The sequence below is a fragment of the Orcinus orca genome, chromosome 7 (genome assembly GCF_937001465.1).
Source record: "Orcinus orca chromosome 7, mOrcOrc1.1, whole genome shotgun sequence".
NCBI lineage: Eukaryota > Metazoa > Chordata > Mammalia > Artiodactyla > Delphinidae > Orcinus > Orcinus orca.
The window spans coordinates 35,044,325-35,051,088 of NC_064565.1; the positions used below are offsets into that span (position 1 = coordinate 35,044,325).

The 6,764-nt window shown below is 40.1% G+C and overlaps 1 protein-coding gene across 3 annotated transcripts in view; it reads right to left on the minus strand.

Moving 5' to 3' along the window:
- Positions 1 to 6,022: 6,022 nt before the first annotated feature.
- ZEB2 (zinc finger E-box binding homeobox 2) overlaps positions 6,023 to 6,764 on the minus strand; it is a 131,965-nt gene continuing 131,223 nt past the window's right edge. For all 3 annotated transcript variants that reach the window (XM_033416035.2, XM_049712200.1, XM_004285438.4), the window contains one exon: positions 6,023 to 6,764. This exon is cut by the window's right edge. The gene's annotated coding sequence lies outside the window, so the exon portion shown is untranslated.

Genomic DNA, 6,764 nt, shown 5'->3' on the forward strand with positions numbered 1-6,764 from the left:
CGCATCTCAAAACTATAAGGGATATTCCTGCTGATCTTTATGTGTTAAAGCCCAGGCACCAGGAGAATGGTTGGATCAAACACTGATCTTGAATGTTTAGACCAACCCAGAGACTGAAAACTGAAAGCCTCACCATGGTTTGTTTGGGGCCTGTATTAGTTTCCTAGGGCTGCTGTAAGTACCACAGATTAGGTGGCTTAAAACAACAGAAGCTTATTCTCTCACAGTTCTGGAGGCTAGAAGTCCAAAATCAAGGTTGGGGGGCGGCTGCTTTCTTCTGAGGGATCTGTTCTACCTCTCTGTCCCAGCTTCTGGTGACGGCCAGCATCCTTGGCTTTCTTTGGCTTGCAGCTGCCTCATTCCAGTCTCTTTGATTTCACATGGCATTCTCCCTGCCTGTGCCTGTGTTCAGATTTCCCTCTTCTTATAAAGACACCATCCATACTGGATTAGGGTCAACCCGAATGGCCTCATCTTAATTTGGTTATATCTGTAAATACCCTATTTCCAAATAAGGTCACATTCATAAGTATCAGGGGTTAGGACTTCAGCATACCTTTTTGGGGAGGGGCACAGTTCAGCCCAAGTGGAGGGTTAGTATCAGGCACCATCTTCCCTTCCTTCAGGGACATGTGAGGTCCCAATTTTCTGGGTCCTCACCTGGAATCCAAACCTTCTGTTCTCCCAATAAAAGTGGACTTTCCTGGGCCCCACTCCCTCAGGACTCAACTCTCAGCTATAAACTGATCAATTAATCTAAGGGAAGATGACAATAGGCAAATATTACCCCTCCCAGGTATTTGCATTGAACAGATGATTTCCTGGAGACAGTGCCTTAACATACAGGTGCTGATGGAAATTTTGCAGTGGGTGACATTTTCTTTTTGAGTGGACAGGTCTTTCTATGACCCTCAAATCATCACTGACTCCTCCACCTATGAGAAGGATGGTTCCTGTCTATCTGTTTCTCTCTTAAAGGAAAGTTATTACCACAGACAATTTGATCTATCTTTGCATTGCTTGCATTTATTCATCCCATGATTGTAAGTGTGCCAGGAGAGAAGATTTGCTCCTCATGAGGAAGTCCATCAAGTAGAAGAATTTTATTTTAGAAGATGCCAACCTGGGGATCAACAATGAGGAATATGATCCCATTCTAAACCGTGGATGATTTTCAAAGAATGAACAGGCGAGAGGGAGAGAATTCGGTTGCTAGGAAAATAGGATAAAATAAACATAACCTCCCTCTCCTCTTGTTTTTCCATCTTGGTGTGGGCTGTGCTTCCTAGTGTTGCTGTGGAATGTTTGTCCTTCCCATCTCAGTAGTGACAGACTCACAGGGATGCCTACATGTCTGTCTCACAGGTGTGGGATCCGATACTTGCCAGCTTAGTGAGACTTTGGAAGAATCTCCCACAGTGGTTGTAAAGAGAAAAGGAGAGAGATAATAGTTCACTGGCATCAATAATCTACTTCCCCAACCAGCTGAACGTCTGAATAATAGCCTCGGCACTTGCCCTGCTACTCCCCCTCCCCTGGCTCTGCCACTGGCAGATTCTCTTCCCTTCTCCACAACTGGGAACTCTATAGGGAGCAGATTGTTTTGGCTGGAATTAGCCGGGCACAGATGGTACCACCTGCTGCATGTTCCTTACTTCTTACTGGCTCCTCTCTCAGCTCTGTGAGTTTTTGTATTTTCTAGAAGTTCAGGGGAAGGGGAGATGGCTGGGGCCCTTGCTCATGCCTGATTCTAGCACAGCTGTTTTGAGCAAACTGGCAACTGTGGGGACTGCACTGGGCCGCGTTGACTGGGGAAGGGGCTTTCAGGGTAGCGTGCCACTGTGGCGGCCCGTTTGCTGTACCTAGTGCTTTCGTTTCCAAAATACAAACTTCCTTTGGCCCCAAATCATTTCTGTTTTCCAGGCTGACAGATCTGCCCATGACCAGACGCAAGGCAGGTGGTTTTGTGAGAGTCTGAGAAATGAGATTTCTCTCATTCTAAACTCAGAGGGGCATAGAAGGCTACTGCCCAGTTTACAGGGGAGGGAATTATGATGAGACCACAAATAGGTTGCTAAATTCACTTCTGGGCTATTTACTGGGAATAATAGCCCATGTCTTCTGAGTTCCTCAAGGTAAACCTGACAGATTAATGAACTCCATTTTCTCACCGATGAAATCATGGCATGGGACTAAAGGACCTAAGAAGTCTCATTCCTTAAAATTCTCTGAATATTATCTGCCGAGTTGTTCTTGAATGCTTCCTTACAGGAGATCACACTGTAAATCATTCACATGGCTGAGACTTGTTTCCTTACTGGTCTGATTTCATCGTCCCTTTTTTACATGCTTTGTTAGACTGGTGTTTTTAGTCTTAAAAAAATCAAACCCATGTCTGCCTCAGGTACTTGCACCTGCTCTTCCTGGAACGCTCTCGCTCCGGCTCTCACACCCGGCTCACTTCTTCTCACCCTTCAGGCTCAACTCAGACACCACAGCCCTAGAAAGATTTTTCCTGACACTCCCCTCCCTGCGCTCCAGCTGAGGTTGCCTGTCCTCCAATTCCATCTCATTCACTATTAGAGCACCTTCTTTTATTTTCAACAAAACACAGTCTTATGTGAAGTTCTCTTACATAATTGTTTTGTTTTCCACCTTCTCCACTAGCATGTAGGTCCCTTGTGGGGGCGGATATTGTCTGATCACCACTGAATCCCTAGGACATGGAACAGTGTGTCTCATATAGCATCACTCAACAAGATGCACATTAGTGAGGGAATGATGTTATTTTGTGTTTAAAAAAGGGAGACACTGTGGTATAAAAGGGAGACTGCTAGGGACTTTGATACTGGTACATTTGCTATAGAACCTGGAACTCAGCATTCTCCTTCTTTGGGTAAGTCTATCTCTGACAGAGTATAAGAAACTTAAGGCCAGTAATCTTGTCTTGTTCATTTTTGTATATCCTATAATACCTCACACAAGGTAGGCACTCAGTAAATTGAATAACTATCAATGTTGTAACTGTTATTTATTACTGTTATTTCCAGGACCACTAAATAGACTAGAATAGAGGTAGTAGAAGCATCAGTAGAAGCAATAAGAGTGTGTATGCCGTAACTGGCTTATGTTCTCAGCCCTGCTAATAACTACAGGATAACATGGACTTTTATTCTTTCTGAGCCCCAGACTGTGAAAAAAGCAGGACTTTCAGTGAGAGAGTGTCGAGGCTCCTCCACTCTCTAATTTTCTTACGTCTATTTCAGTCTATTCCAATTTTCCTGTTGCAGATTTATGATCTCCAATTGCTCCTCTTACACCTTGTCTCTTCCTCTGACCACCTCTGGGTTGCTCAGTGCCCATAGGATTCGGAAAAAGACCAGAGAAAGAATGGCACTGGGGACTCACACAGTGGGTTCAGGCTGAAAATTGTGAGTGGAGAGGCTCAGTGGAGTCACAGCTCCTCAGTGGACATAACCACTGTCAAAAATCTTGGATGAACTAGTGGGTAATATGTATGAACAGCAGCTAGTCATTTTTAAAGAGCATTTCTCAAAATTGAGAATGTCTCTGGCTCTCAGTGAAAGGAGACTTTAGTCCAGACGTGGTTAACTGCCCTCAGATGGTGATGTGACATCTTAGAGTAATATAGGGTTTCCAAAGTAGCTTATTTTCATTCCACTCTTGCATGGAAGAGTTCTTGTAGACCAGAACGGACTTCTTGCAGGAAGTAGGGAGACTAACTCACTCCTTTTGATGTTTCCACATCATTTGAAGGAGGATTTTACTGTGATGTGTTGTAGAGAGCATTGTCAGGAGACTGGGGTTCTGACAGTCTATTCTTAACTGCTTTCTAGATCGTTGTGGGGTAGAAACAACCAACCAGTGTGGTCTCAAGGCTATGCAGATTTCAGTTTTCTCATCTAAAAGATGCAGATGGTAGATTAATTAACAGCTTTTATTTTTCTAAGTGTTACAACCATCAAGATGTTCTTCCTCCTAAGCCATAGGAGAGTTTTATTGAAGAATGAAAACAAGAAGAAGTCATTGAAGAATGACTATTTCAATGTAGACACCAAGTATGCTATAATTTGGCCAGGTCTATAACAGAGTTATAGGCCGATTTGTAGGTGAAGGCATCTGACTCAAGGGATCATGGCAATTCCTTGAAAAGTATTTGTACAAATCATTATTCCCACTTTTATTTTTAAAATTAAGGTAGTACATTTTAAGCAGCTAGTGTGGTTAGAACACTTCGTGTTCTGAGAAGATTTTTTTCGACTGTTCCCTCACCATGTAAAGCGAGCGAAATGTTCTTTTTCATGGAATTATCTTTGATAATATAAAAACACTTTATAATGCAGAAAAGAAAAAAAAAAGGGTCTACTTAGATGTGAGGCTGATGATTCTCAAGCGTACTCTCTGAGCAACAGCATTTTAAGTGTTAAAACAAACTGGGCAGGGTGGTTTGTACTTCTCTTTTTCCCCCTCTTGCTTAGGTGTACCTTCAACCGGAAACGCATGAGCTCACACTTTCTAAGCATGTTCAATAATGAAGTGGTAGACCTCCACGGAATGTTTCAGGACTGCAGGAAGTGGTTAAGGGTTATTCAATAGCCGGTGTTCTCCCTTTCTGTCTGCACCAATCCCAGGCTGCACTACAGGGTTGGGAAATACCGTTTGTGTTGGAAGTGGTATCTTTCAGAAGAGAGGTAAAAACCAAGGTCTAGGTTGCTTTTGGTCACTAAACACACCATGATGTTTTCTGTGAGTGTAGGGATGTTCCTGAGTTTCCTTTCTGAATTTATATTCCTTTGTTCCTCTATATTTTTTTTCAAGTGATTTGAAGACAGTATTCTTCTTTTCCTTAACAAAACTAGAATGAAGTGTAACTGTAATTCTTTGCCCTGGAATAAGACTGTTTTAGGAATGGATAAAAGTGATCCTCCTTTAAGGAAAGGTCACAAACTAAAATCTGAGTTTCCTACAAAAAGAGTAAAGATAAATTAATATTTTCTCTGTTTTATTGTTGGAGTATCTGGTAAGTAATATAGAATTTTTTGGTGAAATTTTATTTTTCCAGTATCAACATTTTAAGTGTTTTCCATTTGTGTAAGATAACAATATATAAAATGTCTCAAAAGCACTCCTTCGGATTCCTTCCATCTCTTGGGTATTGTTTTTTATTTTAACACTAGCTATTCAAACGTACACACACAAAGTTAGCAATCTACACGTGCACAGAACACATACACACACATACACACTCTCTCTCTCTCACTTTCTGTCTCTCAGTCTCTCTCTCTCTTACTACCCTTTGATTGCTCTGAAAATGGTCAGAACAGGATCATGATGCACAAATCTTTTTCTGAATGTTTCCTTATGTTAGATCAGTTCCTTCTGAGTTCTGTGCTTGCCAATGCTAAGTTTCCTGCCAGGGCAGTAGTCTATTTTTAACACTTTGGGGGCTTATTCTTCGTTCCAGATCTAACAGGCATATTCTGTGGAGTGAAAGAGAGAAAAGCTGACTGGGTGCACTTACAAATCAGAATCATCAGGATTTGCAATTTCTGTAGAATCAAAGATATGAATGAGAAAGACCAATTAGAATACTTAAAAGATCATTTGTCACCACTTTAATCTTCATGTATTTTTTACTCATCATTTTCTTTGACTAAAATTATTAGAATCTTTGTCTTATTCATCTCAAGGCCAAATGGGAATAGTACTGTTCATTTTATATTTTCAATATTTTGGAGCATTTTAACATGTCATACTAGATTATAGGTGGTAGGTGACTGTTTTAATAAAGTCTTAGTTTGTGGCATATTCAGCATCACATCATCTCAGTGTCATTTCTCTAATTCCATATTTCATATACAAGTGAAGACTGAGGGATTTATTTCTGTTATTTAATAGCATTTGTTTAATTCAGAGATTAATATATCATCTTCAACCCTGAAAAAGAGGACCTCTGAAACATCAGACCCAAAAAATTGGACACGGCCTATTAGCCCAAAAGAACATGTTGCCAATTATCTCCATGTTTATTTAAATATTTAGCTCTAAAGGAAGCAATCATTCCTTTATACTTCTTTAAATTTAGTATTGACATTTTTATTTTGGGAAAGGAGGTCTTTTTTTTTTTTTTTTTAACATGGATACAGGAAAAGAAAACTCTCCAATAAAAATATTGTCTAAAAAGTTTGTTTTGTCTGCATGATTTACTAAATATGTACAATTTCAATTCACAGCGAAGGTAACAAAGATTTAAACAGCCAACATCACAAATGTCTCAAGTTCTAAAAAAAAAATCACTGTGCACAGTTTAACAATTTAATTGAATAAAAACCAAAGCTAAGCCTTCAGTCTGAATCGTTTTTATGATGGGCACAAGCCATGTATTTTCTTCATCTTTGTTACACGATGCATATTTCAGTGACTAAACGCCCCTTCCCATTTTAGTATATTAAGTTATGTCAGTACATACTTAAGAGAGGCAGAAATTGCCTCTTGGTACACCTATATGATTCTTGATGTGTTCACATATATGTCATAATATTTATCGATATATAAAATGACCAGATGAGTCACCTGTGATTTTTTTTAATGTCTTCAAATGTAGGAATGTTTTGTTGCATGTATAAAAGTTTTTAATTTATGGGAGTGCTATTTAAAGCCATAATACTTTGACCAGGGTGTCCCCTTGACATAAAATGTCTAGAAAGAACTATCCTACACTGGAACTATAGAGATTCCGTATC